We start from the raw sequence: 18,684 nt of genomic DNA, 5'->3' as shown, positions 1-18,684 counted from the left end.
TAAAGGTGGAGACCGAGTCTGCGTCTCTCACATGGGTAGGCATTCCATCAAAATGGAGCTCTATAGGAGAAAGCCCTGCCTACAGCTGTTTGCTTAGAAATTCTAGGGACAATTAGGAGGCCTGCGTCTTGTGACCGTAGCGTACGTGTAGGTATGCACGGCAGGACCAAATCGGAAAGATAGGTAGGAGCAAGCCCATGTAATGCTTTGTAGGTTAGCAGTAAAACCTTGAAATCACCCCTTGCCTTAACAGGAAGCCAGTGTAGGGAGGCTAGCACTGGAGTAATATGATCAAATGTTTGGGTTCTAGTCAGGATTCTGGCAGCCATATTTAGCACTAACTGAAGTTTATTTCGTGCTTTAACCGGGTAGCCGGAAAGTAGAGCATTGCAGTAGTCTAACCTAGAAGTAACAAAAGCATGGATTAATTTTTCTGCATCATTTTTGGATAGAAAGTTTCTGATTTTTGCAATGTTATGTAGATGGAAAAAAGCTGTCCTTGAAACAGTCTTGATATGTTCGTCAAAAGAGAGATCAGGGTCCAGAGTAATGCCGAGGTCCTTCACAGTTTTATTTGAGACGACTGTACAACCATCAAGATTAATTGTCAGATTCAACAGAAGATCTCTTTGTTTCTTGGGACCTAGAACAAGCATCTCTGTATTGTCCGAGTTTAAAAGTAGAAAGTTTGCAACCATCCACTTCCTTATGTCTGAAACACAGGCTTCTAGCGAGGGCAATTTTGGGGCTTCACCATGTTTCATTGAAATGTACAGCTGTGTGTCATCCACATAGCAGTGAAAGTTAACATTATGTTTTCGAATGACATCCCCAAGAGGTAAAATATATAGTGAAAACAATAGTGGTCCTAAAACGGAACCTTGAGGAACACCGAAATTTACAGTTGATTTGTCAGAGGACAAACCATTCACAGAGACAAACTGATATCTTTCCGACAGATAAGATCTAAACCAGGCCAGAACTTGTCCGTGTAGACCAATTTGGGTTTCCAATCTCTCCAAAAGAATGTGGTGATCGATGGTATCAAAAGCAGCACTAAGGTCTAGGAGCACGAGGACAGATGCAGAGCCTCGGTCTGATGCCATTAAAAGGTCATTTACCACCTTCACAAGTGCAGTCTCAGTGCTATGATGGGGTCTAAAACCAGACTGAAGCATTTCGTATACATTGTAAGTCTTCAGGAAGGCAGTGAGTTGCAGCGCAACAATTTTGTCAAATTTTTTTGAGAGGAATGGAAGATTCGATATAGGCCGATAGTTTAGGCTTTATTACTGCCACTTTTAGTGAGTTTGGTACACATCCGGTGGATAGAGAGCCGTTTATTATGTTCAACATAGGAGAGCCAAGCACAGGAAGCAGCTCTTTCAGTAGTTTAGTTGGAATAGGGTCCAGTATGCAACTTGAAGGTTTAGAGGCCATGATTATTTTCATCATTGTGTCAAGAGATATAGTACTAAAACACTTGAGTGTCTCTCTTGATCCTAGGTCCTGGCAGAGTTGTGCAGACTCAGGACAACTGAGCTTTGGAGGAATACGCAGATTTGCTTTCTAATGATCATGATCTTTTCCTCAAAGAAGTTCATGAATTTATTACTGCTGAAGTGAAAGCAATCCTCTCTTGGGGAATGCTGCTTTTTAGTTAGCTTTGCGACAGTATCAAAAATACATTTCGGATAGTTCTTATTTTCCTCAATTAAGTTGGAAAAATAGGATGATCGAGCAGCAGTGAGTGCTCTTCGATACTGCACGGTACTGTCTTTCCAAGCTAATCGGAAGACTTCCAGTTTGGTGTGGCGCCATTTCCGTTACAATTTTCTGGAAGCTTGCTTCATAGCTCGGGTATTTTCTGTATACCAGGGAGCTAGTTTCTTATGACAAATGTTTTTAGTTTTTAGGGGTGCAACTGCATCTAGGGTATAGCGCAAGGTTAAATTGAGTTCCTCAGTTAGGTGGTTAACTGATTTTTGTCCTCTGATGTCCTTGGGTAGGCAGAGGGAGTCTGGAAGGGCATCAAGGAATCTTTGGGTTGTCTGAGAATTTATAGCACGACTTTTGATGCTCCTTGGTTGGGGTCTGAGCAGATTATTTGTTGCGATGGCAAATGTAATAAAATGGTATCGACTGGAGTATACATTGTATAGACACTGCTACTGTACCAAAGTACTGAGAAATCCCAAAGTCATAATTATCCCATACAGATATTCTACAGTGGCAAGAAAAAGAATGTGAACCCTTTGGAATTACCTGGATTTCTGAGTAAATTGGTCATAGATGAAGATCAGATCAAACTTTAAGTCACAACAATAGACAAACACAGTCTGCTTAAACTAATAACACACAAACAATTATACGTTTTCATGTCTTTATTGAACACACTGTATAAACATTCACAGTGTAGGGTGGGAAAAGTATGTGAACCCTTGGATTTAGTAACTGGTTGACCCTCCTTTGGCAGGAATAAACTCAACCAAACGTTTTCTGTATTTGCGGATCAGACCTGCACAATGATCAGGAGGAATTTTGGACCATTCATCTTCACAAAATTGTTTCAGTTCAGCATTATTCTTAGGATGTCTGGTGTGAACCGCTCTCGAGGTCATGACACAGCATTTTAAATCGGGTTGAGGTCAGGACCCTGACTGGGCCACTCCAGAAGGCATATTTTCTTCTGTTGAAGCCATTCTGTTGTTGATTTACTTCTGTGTTTTGGGTCATTGTCCTGTTGCATCACCCAACTTCTTTTGAGCTTCAATTGGTGGACAGATAGCCTGACATTCTCCTGCAAAATGTCTTGATAAACTTGGGAATACTTTTTTCCGTCAATGATAGCAAGCTGTCCAGGCCCTGAGGCAGCAAAGCAGCCCCAAACCATGATGCCCCTTCCCCCATACTTTACAGTTGGGATGAGGTTTTGATGTTGGTGTGCTGTGCCTTTTTTCCTCCACACAGAGTGTTGTGTGTTCCTTCCAAACAACTACAATTTAGTTTAATCTGTCCACAGAATATATTGCCAGAAGCGCTGTGGAACATCCAGGTGCTCTTTTACAAACTTGAGACTTTTGTTGGACAGCAGTGGCTTCTTCCATGGTGTCCTCCCATGAACACCGTTCTTCTTTAGTGTTTTACGTATCGTACAGTTGTCAACAGAGTTGTTAGCATGTTCCAGAGATTTCTGTAAATCTTTAGCTGACACTCTAGGAGTCATCTGATCCTCATAGACAATTTATCTTACTGTGGATTGATGAACATCAAGGCTTTTAGAGATACTTTTGTAACCCTTTCCAGCTTTATGCAAGTCAACCACTCTGAATCTTAGGTCTTCTGAGATCTCTTTTGTTCGAGGCATGGTTCACATCAGGCAATGCTTCTTGTGAATAGCAAACTCAAATTTTGTGAGTGTTTTTTATAGGGCAGGGCAGCTCTAAACAACATCTCCAATCTCGTCTCATTGATTGGACTCCAGGTTAGCTGAACCCTGACTCCAATTAGCTTTTGGAAAAGTCATTAGCCTAGGGGTTCACATACTTTTCCCAACCTACACTGTGAATTTTTATGATGTATTCAATATAGACAAGAAAAATACAAGAATTGGTGTGTTTGTCTATTGTTGTGACTAAGATGAAGATCAGATCAAATTTTCTAACTAATTTATGCAGAAATACAGGTAATTCCAAAGGGCTCACATACTTTTTCTTGCCACTGTATATGAACCTTTTCTATCTAAAATGGAGAGATACAGAAAATGTATTTTGCTACAGTGTTGCTCATTGGAAATATCATAGGGACATGTTGCTGCTAGCGGGATCAACAATGCTTTGAAAATTATTTTACTGCATTTATTTACAGAGAAGCCCCATCTACTGTTTTTTGTGACAGCACAGAACAGAACATTGCCACAGTGTGTTGTGTTAAATTTGACAGATTCCCCATTCAAGGAAGCATGGACAGATCTACAGTATATTCCTTAGACATAGAGAACCATGCAAGGTTATATGCCGGTGTTGGAGATTTCAGGGCTCTTATACTGTGGTTGAAAATTACAGTTTTTTACAGTCGCTTACACACTAAAAGTGGTACTTGAGGTACACTCAGTGAAACCATTAACTCATGTACCTAATCTTCAGACCAAGTCTGCAAAACCGCAAACACATCATCTGCTTTACACTCAGTTTGCAATTGTAAAACACCGTTTTTGCAAAACACTAAACACAGTTCTCTACATTAGACACATCATTCAAAAGTAACAGGTCTTGTGATTTGTTTGGAAAACACTGCCATTAAAAATGCCACACTCCTTTACCGATTACCTACACCCAGAGCTTAAGTGTGAAAACACTTATAGCTAATTTCTTCACTTAGAAATCAGAGCTTGAGAACTATAAATACAGGCTTCAGGTTGGCTGTCTTGGTTTGGACAACAATGGAGGCCAATTTTGGAGAGAGAGTTAGAGGAAGAGGAGTGAGAGTAAGAGGAGGACGAGGACAAGGACAAGGAGAAGGCCTGTGGTGACTGGGACAAGGGGGCATGCCAGGGCTGGATACGCCACTCCAGATGTTACTTCCCCTGCCTATTTGTTTATCTTCTACTGTATTTCTTTTGTCTGTTACTGTTCATCCCAAAATCTGGATGAAAATACAATGTTTTGAGAAGGAAATACATGTTATCCCCCCCCTTGCATTTCTGTTTATAGTGTAAATATATACTGAATATGCATACATACTGTATATATTTGTGCACATACATGTACGTGTGAATGCTATGACAAACTGCCTTGGACTCCACTGCACACTAAACACGCAAAAGACACAAGATAGTAGTGTTTTACATTTTTCACATCCGTGTGTAGTTGGCGTGTATAAGAGCTAATCATTTGATAGTTTATGTGTAGAGTTTTGATGCAAAAACACAATTTTGAGAAGAATTTAAATAATTTTAAATTAAGTGTTTTTGCAAGAGATGTGTGACGTTTTGCATGTTGTGTGTGTTTGGGGGTTTTGTGTGTAGACTAGAGAAAAGGAGCCATAGTTTCAGAAATCATGTGTAAGCAATTGTCAAACTGTATGTCCTCTCCTTTGACACTGGTCTGGGAAATAGAACAGCGTCCTCTGGTGGATTGTAGTGAAAGTACTGTAGAAGACTTACGCTTTGATCATACTGACAGTGTCAATGCATTTTGGTACACCAGAATTAAATTCATTTCCTACGAAACGCTATGTTTGCCTTGCAGCATTGCATTGCAGGGGCAGTTGCAGTGCGTTCTGTGTGGTGCATATGTTGGATTCATCGAACGTATGCGTCAAAATGTATGTGTAGACGGCTTGACAGAAATGGTAGCAGAAGGTGAATGTTGCATACATACTTTTGTTGCATACATATCCAGATGATGCTGCGTACTATTTTGCGCACACGCCGTTGGTGTGTTCGAACTATAGTTCCTCCCATTCCCTGCCAGACCATTAGAATTGGTCCTACGTGGCTTAGTTGGGAAAAGTGTGATGATAACAATAATGTTGTGGTTTCAATTACCACAAGGATCATAAATACAAAACAATGTCTGCAAGCTCACTTTGGATGAAGGCAGCTAAGTTGCATTTCATTCCCTTGCGGCCAAACTGTCATTATAGTTTTAATATAGCTCTGCCTATGACCATGTATTAGTTATTTTGGAATGCACTATCCAAGCTACAGTTGAAGTCGGAAGTTTACGTACACTTATGTTGGAGTCATTAAATTGACTCATTTGAGTCAATTGGAGGTGTACTTGTGGATGTATTTCAAGGCCTACCTTCAAACTCAGTGCCTCTTTGCTTGACATCATGGGAAAATCAAAAGAAATCAGCCAAGACCTCAGAAACAAAATGTAGACCTCCACAAGTCTGGTTCATCCTTGTGAGCAATTTCCAAACGCCTGAAGGTACCACGTTCATCTATACAAACAATAGTACGCAAGTATAAACACCATGGGACCACGCAGACGTCATACCGCTCAGGAAAGAGACACGTTCTGTCTCATAGAGATAATGTACTTTGGTGCGAAAAGTACAAATCAATCCCAGAACAACAGCAAAGGACCTTGTGAAGATGCTGGAGGAAACAGGTACAAAAGTATCTATATCCACAGTAAAGCATTTCAAATTGACTGAAAATGTCACTTCCGTCTTTTTGGCACCAACAAAATCAAGTCCTTTACTGTAATCTTATGTCTAATTTGCATCACTTTTGCCCTTTTTGCACACTGGGTCTACATGTTGTTACACTATATTTCTATAAAGGTAAGGATTTCAGAATGGTCTTTTTTTCAGTGGATCGAGCTCACCAAGAGCTTTCCAGAGCCAGTGATTATGACAAAAGCCTTATATTTTTTCAATAAAATGCTCTGGTCCCATACTCATAAAGTGTCCTAGAGTAAGAGTGAGGATTTCAGAATGTTCTTTTTTTCAGTGGATCGAGCTCACCAAGAGCTTTCCAGAGCCAGTGATTATGACAAAAGCCTTATATTTTTTCAATAAAATGCTCTGGTCCCATACTCATAAAGTGTCCTAGAGGCTTTGCCTTTTAGATTATCATAAATGGACCGGGGGACCAGCGCTCCTAATTTGAGACACTCGAAAACCATACCTGATGATGACAATGGGTTTTAGAGTTGAATGGTGTATAGCTGTCTATGGACAACTGATATCACTAGAGGGCAGAGTTGTACTACAGGGGAATCAGTTGTCTGGTTGGTATTCTCACATAGCCAGACACCCTATTTTCCCATTTGCTCTGCATCCTGGCAAGCAAGGCTATCAAGTTGGTCATAACCTTGCTTTAATCACCATGACAACAAAACCTTCTATGCTATACGCACTTTTCATTTTGAACATGATTTGAGTTATTTGCTTTCCCTCAAGGATGACAGGTCAGCTTTAAACCAGAAGAGCTGTACTTGTGATGGTACAACACCGTACGAATGTAAAATGGGTTTTTCTGCGATAACTTTTTATCCCCGCGCTGCTGACGGCTATTTTGGTCCACTCATACACAAGTAATAAAGACCCAGTGCACTACTTTTGTTTAGGTTTAAAATTCTGATTTATCAGGGGGTGCTGCAGCACCCTCAGCACCCCTACTTCCTGTGGCTATGTGTAAAAGCTCTCTTTTCAGAGGTTAAACATGCTGTAGTAGAGCATCAGAGTCTTTTCTAGTAGTAGCATCGGCCCCTACTCTCTGTATCCCTTTGTATCAGTCTCCCTCTATACAGTTCTTTCCGACTGTCACTGTCAGTAACATATAGCACACTGAGGCAGGGATGCGGATAGAAGAACAAAGTGTATATCTGAGGACATGGGTCAAGTTCAAGTACAGATAATCTCATCTAGTAATTAGTAATAGCGCCACCCTCAATCACTCCAGGTAAATACACGTATATGCACGACACTGTCCCTCAACAATAAAACTTTTTTTTAAACAAACAAACACAAATGAGTAGTAGATTCCCATCCTTGCTAAGAAAAATTACTATTTACTATTGATAATGCACCAAATAATCTTTAAAGTTCTAAAGCCCGGTGTTCATGGTGGTCCATTTTGATGATTTCATGGGTTGATTTTAATTCTGTACTGAGTGGTAAAAACGGTTTAATTGAATGTGACTAACACTACATTAAGTTGGGTAGTAAGTCTCTCTCATCAGTCATATTATATATTTGACATAGGAGGGCTATAACGTCGCTATAACGTCGCTATAACTTAGGTAAAGAGAGCTGTGACATCTGTGTAATATTTACAATATCTCTTCATTCTCTGTGCTCTGAGTGAGCTTAATCCTGTGAATTAAACAAAGTTATCTGTCATTGACACAATTCATAAAATAAACTGTATTCTATTGAGATTGAAAATGTGGGAGCCTAAAAAACTAGTCTGCTGTCCATGGACTTAATCTCTGCAATTCAAAGTAAAATAATTTGTCATAGAACGTGTGCCACCTCAATCATCTGGTAAGAAGCGTGTCCTTTGTCAAATGCCATCCTCCAATTATCCTCTGTGAATTTGAAGTTACTGCAGTATTTGTTGAGATTAGATGAAGAAAAGAAATGTCCAGCCAGTATGTGAAATGTCTTTAGATATGTGGAGAGGGCAATAGCATGCATGACTGAACAATGATTGTCCTCTATAATCGCCAATAACACATGTAATTGGAATTTATAATGACGGTTAGATCTATTTTATTGAATATGCAGTATGCCATGTGTGATCAACCAGGGTTTGGACCTGGTCTCCAGCACACCACAAGACTGTATTAGCATGCTGAGCTAAAGCCTAGGCACTAGCTTAGGAAGCAAGCAAAATGTTTTATGTCTCAGGCAAGGACAAGGTTACTCATCACACTGAAGTGCTTTTTTTGATTGGTATGATAAAAAGTGGGGTTTGGTTCATTTAACCTATTCTATTAAATTTGGCAGAAATCAATGTGATTTTGGGAATTGAATGAAAGCTTCTAAATTGCTTTCAACACCCCGTGCGCATGCACATTGCACAGCGGTGGGGGAAATGTATTGCCAGCTACATACATTAAATATTAGTTTATATTTACCAGTATATTATTTAATCACGTGGGTACCAACGGTGGCCTCACCTGTGATGATTCTGTATATCGCTCTGTCTAACCAAAAGCTGAACGCAATTACCGCCGTTTTTCTCGACAGTTTGCATGACAAGGAGTTGTATTCATTTGTTTCCGATGTATAAATTATGCAAACGTTTGGGTCATTCTCTTGACAACCGGCAAAGTGATTTATAGGCTAAACTCTGGGGGAGCGCGAGCTCGCTATTATCCAAAGTTGATTGAAGCACCACATGCAAATCATCATTACGTTGGATTTACTTTATTTTACTACGAAGGTAAGTATTATTTAACATACATGGTCTATATTGTAATGTCTAGATTATTTTAAAGTCTAGATTATACGTAATGCGGTCGTCATACTGCATATGACTTTTCGCACAGACTGAGTGTTGTATGCGAGTTTCACATTCACAGAACTCTTCGGATGTTGTATTTTATTTTATTTTTTCTGAACATGGTGTAGAATGAATATGTTCGAACAACACCTATATTGCTGTTGATCGTGCATTATAACGATACGTGTAAATTTGTCATGTAAAATGCACAGTTCCTTTTGCCCATGCCTGTCCTCACGTGTGACTGTAATCAAAGTATGAAACCATCCTGATTTACAGCCGTTGTCGGTTGACTTTTATGTTTGTTTTTTCTGGGCAGGTTTTTACATGTAATGTGTCACATTTAACTTGGACTGATACATTCTTGCGCAAGTTCTCCCCTAAAGGCTTCTTCTACTCTTTCTCTTTTGTCCCTCTTCATAGCACTATGTGTTTAAATTACCAGTTTTGTTGGATGATATTCCATTCATCCAGCTCAATGTAACATCAATATGTTTAAGGCACTACATGATACTCAAAATTAAATACCACCTTGCACACTCTTGCCTGCATCTAGCTGGTCTAGGGTGTAATTATTAATCCAAACAGTTGCAAACAAGAGTTTCTATTGGACAAATTCAGGTAGGTTTATCCCCATTTCATTCTGTTTGCTTACACCCCTGATCACCCCGCACACACAGTTCACTTTCATAGTAGCCTGATACAAACAGCGTTATCACTTTGCTCATTGTATAATTCCTTCTCGCATCTATGCGCTCTCCTCCTCTCATCTTCACTTGTGGACTTCAGTGCACAACACAGCAGCAGTCTATGACAAGGCGAAAAGACCTTCATACCACATAACCACTAACCGCTACAGACAGCCTATATAATTGTCAATGTCATCATATTAGCTAACGTCATAGTCAACATAGCTACTAGAACTAATGCGTTAGTAAACCCGCTACAATCGTGCAGTACAGTGTACAGCAAGCAGTTTAGCAGTTACACTGGCGGGCCCCGGTGGCAATAAATGTATAATACCAATAGCTTACCTTGACTTGGAAGAGTTCCAGTGTTGGATAGCAATAGCCAGTTAGGTAACATAAATAGCATTCCTTCATTTGTTAAAAACTGTTCAACTATTGTCGTTCTCTCTCTTTGTCAACTACTCACCACATTTTATTTAGGTTGGAGGACATCCTCCGGAAGTTGTCATAATTACTGTGTAAGTCTATGGAAGGGGGTGAGAACCATGAGCCTCCTAGGTTTTTGTATTGAAGCCAATGTACCCAGAGGAGGACGGAAAAAAAGCTGTCCTCCGTTTACACAATGGTGCTACCCCAGAGAGTGCTGTTGAGGCTACTGTAGACCTTCATTGCAAAACAGTGTGTTTTAAATCAGTTATTTGGTGACGTGAATATATTTAGTATAGTTTAATCTAAAAAGGATAACTTAAAAAAAAATGTTTTACTATATTTTTATTTTCATGAAATTCACTGAGTAGGATGGTCCTCCCCTTCCACCTCTGAGGAACCTCCACTGGCCTGTGTTCAAGCTGTGAGTGTTCTCTCTATATCTCCTTCAACTGAAGGAGAATAAGAGGAGGTTTCCCAGGGCATTGGCCACGGTCGGTCCTCTGAAGCTTGGCTATTCAGTCCACTGCAGCTTTATACAGGGAAATGTTTCGAGCCTCTTTCATTGTGACCCAACTTGACTGCTTTGGGGAAATTGGGGAATCCAGGGATACTCAAACTCCCCGCTGTGCTGTGATGTTGGAGCCAGCGTTCAATGAATACATTTACAGCACAGCACACCAAACTGCTACATAGGAATTCATTTTCATCCAGTCCTGTCCTGAAAACTTCTATCATAGTTCACACTTTGGCATGCTCTCGCAGCTCCTTTCCTTGTCATTCATTCACAGCAAACACAGAAAGCTGCACACAAACACTGTTAGAGACTTTGTTTTTTCTCTTGATTGCATTTTTTGCAGTTGTTTCTCTTTGGGTGTGGCGTACTGATTGGAATCATCCTTGTTGGTCAGGATGCGTTGCACCTGTGCTAGCACAGCTAATATGTAGGGTCCACTGGCCCATTGCTTCAGTTGGAAAAAGAGATGTTGGAAGAGTGACACCTCTGTTTAAGGTTGTTTAACAGAGCCTTTACCTTATTTGTTTCCCCAATTTTGGTTTCACTACCTATCCTAAGTTGGTGTGGTTTTTCTTCTTCTTTTAGTTGGTTTGATATCAGAGAAATCCAGTTAGTGTCCATGATGGGCATATTTTAAGACCCAACTGGAGTTTCTTGGTGAACACTCAGTAGGCCCTCCATGGATGCCTTTCAGAACCCATTTTAAAACCCCACCTGTTTCATTTCGGTTGTCAGTGGCTCATTTGTTAGTTACCTTTTTCTGTGGAGCAAAGTTTTTTTGGTTTCTTATTGGGGAATGTAACAAAATGGGGGCTTGTCTGGGATCTTGTGTCCCAGGTTTGTTGTTGTCGCTCAAATCACTCTGAAACAAGGGAAAGTTGCATAAACACTAACAAAAAATGATGGGGTGGTTCTCAATATGCCTACTACCGTGCTCCATACTCATGCTCCAAGTGCATTCTCCGAGGACGTTTTCTTGAGGACGAGAGTGTGGAGAACACATAAAACATTACATTTGAGAAGTGCTCACGCTCCCCCTACTGTATTATGTCATGCTGCACCTCCCCATTCACTGAACCGAAACAAGATATACACAAAGCAAACGTTTTACTTCATAATTATCAGCTAGCTACAGTGCCTTGCAAAAGTATTCAACCCCCTTGGCGTTTTTCCTATTTTGTTGCATTACAACCTGTCATTTAAATGGATTTTTATTTGGATTTCATGTAATGGTCTTACACAAATTAGTCGAAATTGGTGAAGTGAAATGAAAAAAATAACTTGTTTCAAAAAAATAAAAAAAGGAAAAGTGGTGCGTGCATATGTATTCACCCTCTTTGCTATGAAGCCCCTAAATAAGATCTGGTGCAACCAATTACCTTCAGAAGTCACATAATTAGTTAAATAAACTCCACCTGTGTGCAATCTAGGTGTCACATGATCTGTCACATGATCTCAGTGTATATACACACCTGTTCTGAAAGACCCCAGAGTCTGCAACACCACTAAGCAAGGGGCACCACCAAGCAAGCAGCACCATGAAGACCAAGGAGCTCTCCAAACAGGTCAGGAACAAAGTTGTGGAGAACAGATCAGGGTTGGGTTATAAAAAAATATCAGAAACTTTGAACATCCCACGGAGCACCATTAAATCCATTATTAAAAAATGGAAAGAATATGGCACAACAACAAACCTGCCAAGAGAGGGTCGCCCACCAACACTCACAGAACAGGCAAGGAGGGCATTAATCAGAGAGGCAACAAAGAGACCAAAGATAACCCTGAAGGAGCTGCAAAGCTCCACAGCGGAGATTGGAGTATCTGTCCATAGGACCACTTTAAACTGTACACTCCACAGAGCTGGGCCTTACGGAAGAGTGGCCAGAAAAAAGCCATTGCTTAAAGGAAAAAAATAACACGTTTGGTGTTTGCCAAAAGGCATGTGGGAGACTCCCCAAACATATGGAAGAAGGGGTACTCTGGTCAGATGAGACTAAAATTGAGCTTTTTGGCCATCAAGAAACACTATGTCTGGAGCAAACCCAACATCTCTCATCACCCTGAGAACACCATCCCCACAGTGAAGCATGGTGGTGGCAGCATCATGCTGTGGGGATGTTTTTCATTGGCAGGGACTGGGAAACTGGTCAGAATTGAAGGAATGATGGTGCTAAATACAGGGACATTCTTGAGGGAAACCTGTTTCAGCCTTTCAGAGATTTGAGACTGGGACGGAGGTTCACCTTCCAGCAGGACAATGAGCCAAAGCATACTGCTAAAGCAACACTCGAGTGGTTTAAGGAGAAACATTTAAATGTCTTGGAATGGCCTAGTCAAAGCCCAGACCTCAATCCAATTGAGAATCTGTGGTATGACTTAAAGATTGCTGTACACCAGTGGAACCCATCCAACTTGATGGAGCTGGGGCAGTTTTGCCTTGAAGAATGGCCAAAAATCCCAGTGGCTAGATGTGCCAAGCTTATAGAGACATACCCCAAGAGAGTTGCAGCTGTAATTGCTGCAAAAGGTGGCTCTACAAAGTATTGACTTGGTGGGGGGTGAATAGTTATGCACCCTCAAGGTTCACATAAAAAAATATTTTGCATCTTCAAAGTTGTAGGCATGTTGTGTAAATCAAATGATACAAAACCCCCCAAATCTATTTTAATTTCAGGTTGTAAGGCAAGAAAATAGGAAAAATGTCAAGGGGGGTAAATACTTTGGCAAGCCACTGTATATGTGAATCGTTATAATCTAGCTAGCCAGCTAGTTAAACAGGCAAAAATGACCTACAACTAATGGTATTTAAGGTAGATGTAACATTTTCGTGGGTAGCTAGCTACCCATTCTTCATGGCTAGCTAGCCAGTTAGCCCTATTGACATACTATGAACTTACTCATTCATTGAACATTCTTCCAGCCAGGCTAATGGCAATAGATATGATTTACACAAAGCAAATGATTTATTTCATAACTATCAGCTAGCTATATGTGAATTGTAATAATCTAGCTAACCAGACAGTTTAACAGGCAAAAATGACCTAAAACGAATGTTATGTGACAATTCTTCGCGGGTAGCTAGCTAACTATTCTTCGTGGCTATCTGGCTAGCTAACAGTAGTAACTAGCCAGTTAGCCCTATTGACTTGGACTTGCAATCTACGCACACTAGTGGTTATTGTAAGCAGGTAAACATGCCAAAATTAACACAGCATGTATCATGATCAAATATTGTAGTTAGGCAACATATGAGATGTGAATGGGTAACATTTCATTCCGAAGTTGGTGTTTTATTTTCTCTCGCTTCAGCTCAAATAGTGGCTTCCATTGATTTCAAGAAATATTGCATAAATCTTTTTACATGTGTGTCATATTTCTGTGCATACTTTCCATTGAAGCTTACATCGACGCATGCTTCACAATATGTACAAACGGAGTACGCATTCGAAAAGTGCCCTCCGTGCTCCGTTTTGCATACTTTGATTTAGACTCATACTCCGACCCTCTGTGCTCCAATTTGCGTGCTTGGAGCATGGTAGTATGCTTTTTGAGAAACACCTGTGGACTTCGAATGAAAGCATTTGAAGAAAAGCCCACTTGGGAACATTTAATAATATCACAGTCCACATGGACATCGGTCTGATGTACCAAGGAGGATCTTACTCATCCTTGCAGATGAGTTTGTGTTGACGCATTAAACTACCTTCACAAACAAAGCATACAGTAGTTATCCCTACACAAAAGCAATCTAGAGAAGTTCAGCCTTTTCCCCCAGTACCCCAAAAAAAGATTAGTCAGAAAGGTGGATATGAAGAACCAGTTATCTGTCATGAGAAAGATCACATTAGCTGTGTCCAAATACCCATACAGTACTAGCGCATTATGACTTTAACTGCATACCATTTACTCATCGTTGCATACTATTTAGCATGTACTGTTTAGTATGCAGCATGAAATGGCCGCAACGCACTAGCGGCTCCTGATTGGCTGTGTAGGTGAGGCAGGGCTGAGTGCGGGTGGATTTTTCCATATTCAACAGAAATGCATTGCATTAACTATTTCCAATTTGGAGTTATAGGCTTACTCAGGCTCGTTATAGGCAGACTATCACATTCAACCTATACCGTAGTAGACCATATAACCTATTTAAAAAGGACTGAGACAGGAACCGATAATTTGGTTCCATTTCAACATATTTATTAGTAAAAAGGCACTCGCACAGCTGAGATATCTTTGTTGCAGGTGCATGGTGACAGTTGAATAAGATGAGAAAAAAGAAGAAACCAACACACTGCTCTTGATAGTATCACTGCTCTTTAATAAGCATTACGTATCGGCCTCAAGGCCTTCGTCAGAGCTTTTGTGAGTAAAAAAATAAAGTTGCACTCTTATGCAGTCGAGGGAAATAAATGTTACCAAATAGAACAATGTGCATTTCATAAATATTCTAATAAAGTGTGTACATAAAACGTATTAAACACACCTGTAAAACCACAATGAGGACATCGACCAACCAAGCAAGTTTTCATAAATCATTGGGTACAGCGCAAGAAAAACGTCAAGAGTAATCTGAAATGGGGGCATTAATTAATTTTCACATTTACAACATAACATACATAGGCATTTCATCATTAAGACCTTTAGGAAATAATATCTGGAGGGTGAAAATCCCAAAACATTCTCTTTTGCTCAAAGTATTATTTATATCACCTCCCCTGTCTGATATCTTAACTTTCTCTGTGTCACAAAATCTAAAGGTAGAAATGGTCATTAAAATGTACTGCGACTGGATAATCCCTGTCATTTCTCCTGATTGAACATTTGTTAGTTAATTATCTGCTTGAGAAAACGAGAGGTTTTACCTACATATCACAGTCCACATGGACATTTAATAATTTAGATAACATGGGTGGTGGAGCACGTAATAATGTGATTTATTTGGAACTGTTTTCCTCATGTGGGTGGCCGAAATATTCACACTTCATCATATTGTTGCACTGTGCGCAACCTCTGCATCTATAGCTACCATGCGGAAGAGGGCGTAAAGGAGCCTGGCTGATTTTCTTTTGTGGCTGGCAGTTGGCATGGACCAATTTATTGCGTAAATTGCGACCTCTCCTATATACAATAAGTGGTGGATTCTTAAATTCAGCTGGCAAAGCTGGGTCCGATGATATAACATGGCAGTGTTTCTTGACAGCATCTCCCACTTTGCGCGAGTTCAAAGTATACAGTACGAGTCAAAAATTTGGACACCTATTCATTCCAGGGTTTTTCTTTATTTTGACTATTTTCTACATTGTTGAATAATAGTGAATATATCAAAACTATGAAATAACACACATGGAATCATGTAGTAACCAAAAAAGTGTTAAACTAACCAAATATATTTTCTATTTTAGATTCTTCAAAATACCTTTGTCTTGATGACAGCTTTGCACACTCTTGGCATTCTCTCAACCGGCTTCATGGGGTACAGTGGTTCCTCCTTTAAAAATTGTGAGCTTACGCCACGGGATTTAGAGGTCATTTGTGGTTTAGTACGGCACCCTGCGTCACCACTTCATTGCTCCAGACCAGCGGAAGGGGGAGTTAGAGCACTGATTATGCTTTTGGGTCGTACTGTGTCTCTAACTGACAATGAATGGGTGACATAAAGTTAAATAGAAACTGATAATTGTGCACGACTTCAGTATTACTTACTAAAACTGTTGTTACACTAAGGTTTTAATTATTTTGATGAGTCCAAATTTGAGAATTTTGGTTCCAACCGCCGTGTCTTTGTGAGACGCCGAGTAGGTGAACGGATGATCTCCGCATGCGTGCTTCACTGACCGTGAAGCATGGACGAGGAGGTGTGATGATGTGGAGTTGCTTTGCTGGTGACACTGTCAGTGATTTATTTTGAATTCAAGGCACACTTAACCAGCATGGCTACCCCAGCATTCTACAGCGATACGCCATCCCATCTGGTTTGGGCTTAGTGGGACTATAATTTGTTTTCAACAGGACAATGACCCAACACACCTCCAGGCTGTGTAAGGGCTATTTGACCATGAAGGAGAGTGATGGAGTACTGCATCAGATGATCTGGCCTCCACAATCACCCGACCTCAATCCATTTGAGATGGTTTGGGATGAGTTGGACCGCAGAGTGAAGGAAAAGCAGCCAACAAGTGCTCAACATATGTGGTAACTCTTTCAAGACTGTTGGAAAAGCATTCCAATCAACCAGCTTCATGAGAATGCCAATGTGTGCAAAGCTGTCATCAAGGCAAAGGGTAGCTACTTGGAAGAATCTAAAATAGAAAATATATTTTGAATTGTTTTACACTTTTTGTGGTTACGACATGATTCCATATGTGTTATTTTATAGTTTTGATGTCTTCACTATTATTCTACAAGTAGAAAATAGTAAAAATAGAGAAAAGCCCTTGAAATGTTAGGGTTGTCCAAACTTTTGTCCGGTACTGTATGTGGTGGTGAACATTAGAGTGATCTTTAGCTCTAGTGGGTCTTCTTTGTAGCAGTTTGTCTCATGTTTTGTCCAATGCCAAATCAAGAGCTTCATCCACACATTTTGGAGAGTAGCCTCTTCTTAGAAACCTATTGTGCATCGCCGCTGCTTTTTCTAGAAAGTCCTCTGTGGAGTGACATACGCCGCAGTCTGAAAAACTGGCTTCTTGGAAGTCCTATTTTTTTATGCCTCAGGGTGGAAGCTGTCCCACTGTAATAGAGTATTTCTGTCCATTTCTTTTCTATACAGTGTTGTTAACAGGGTTCCATTTGATTTCTCAATCCACATATAGAGGTAATGAACACATTTAGTGTAACATTCAATAGTGAATATGAGATTGAGGTCAATGTCATTGAGTAATGCCATAAAGTCTGACAGCTCTTCTCCCGTTCCTCCCCATATGCAAAAAATGTTGTCAAAATATCAATACCACTTCAGGACTTTATTCAAAATTGATTTTCGTTTTCATTGTCAACAAAACATTCTTCAAAAAGACCCACATAAAGGTTAGCATAGCTCGGCGCAAATGTGGAGCTCATCGATGTTCCATTCGTTTGGAGGTAGTAGTCATCATCAAATCTGAAATAGTTATACGTCAAAACATATTCAGCCAGCTCTAGAATACAGTTTGTTGGTGGAGACTTGTTAGTATCTCGGTCTCTCAAATAGTGAGCTAGGGCTTCCAGCCACCCGCCCCCCCCTCGAATGGGGAATGCTGTTATATAGACTCTCGACATCTAATGTGACCAAAATACATTCTTCTGTTAATCCCATTATTAGTGAGATCTTGTTTATGAAGTCTATAGAGTCTTTCACATATGATGGCAAACATGAGATTTAATAAAAGAGTCTACGAAGTTTAACAATGGCTCTAGCATTGAGTCTATTCCTGCAACCACTGGTCTGCCTGGATAATTGCCTTGTTGTGTTTTAGGTTTGTTATATTTGGTAACACTTACTTATTTTCCCTTGACTTCAATCCCATTCGATGCATGGAACGCAAGTGTGTGGAGCTATGTCTACATAAGGGTGCTAATTAAAAAAAAACTCACAAAAGCTCTGACAAAGGCCTTGAGGCCAATACTTAAAGCTTATTAAATAGTGATACCATCGAGCAGTGTGTGGGTTTCTTCTTTATATAAAAGATCCCAGAAATGTTCCATACGCACAAAAAGCTTATTTCTTTCAAATTTTGTGCTTTTTTTTTTACCTCCCTGTTAGTGAGCATTTTTTATATGCCAAGATAATCCATCCACCTGACAGGTGTGGCATATCAAGAAGCTGATTTAACAGCATGATCGTTACACAGGTGCACCTTGTGCTGGGGACAATAAAAAGCCACTCAAAAATGTGCAGTTTTGTCACTTGACACAATGCCACACGTCTCAAGTTTTGAGGGCGCATGCAATTGGCATACTGACTTCAGGAATCTCCACCATACTGTAGCTGTTGGCAGATAATTGAATGTTCTGTTCTCTACCATAAGCCGCCTTCAACGTTGTTTTTTGAGAATTTGTCAGTGGGTGGGCCTGGCACACATCTCTGCGCCCCTGCCAAGTCATGTGAAATC

At 40.2% G+C, this 18,684-nt stretch overlaps 1 protein-coding gene across 1 annotated transcript in view; it reads left to right on the top strand.

The window, feature by feature from the left end:
• Positions 1–8,661: 8,661 nt before the first annotated feature.
• chl1a (cell adhesion molecule L1-like a) overlaps positions 8,662–18,684 on the top strand; it is a 122,245-nt gene continuing 112,222 nt past the window's right edge. The window contains exon 1 of the mRNA XM_071371920.1: positions 8,662–8,905. The gene's annotated coding sequence lies outside the window, so the exon portion shown is untranslated. The remainder of the gene's footprint in view (positions 8,906–18,684) is intronic.

Source organism: Salvelinus alpinus, chromosome 28 (genome assembly GCF_045679555.1).
Source record: "Salvelinus alpinus chromosome 28, SLU_Salpinus.1, whole genome shotgun sequence".
In the NCBI taxonomy this organism is placed as follows: Eukaryota; Metazoa; Chordata; class Actinopteri; order Salmoniformes; family Salmonidae; genus Salvelinus; species Salvelinus alpinus.
This window is presented reverse-complemented; position numbering and strand designations above follow the sequence as displayed.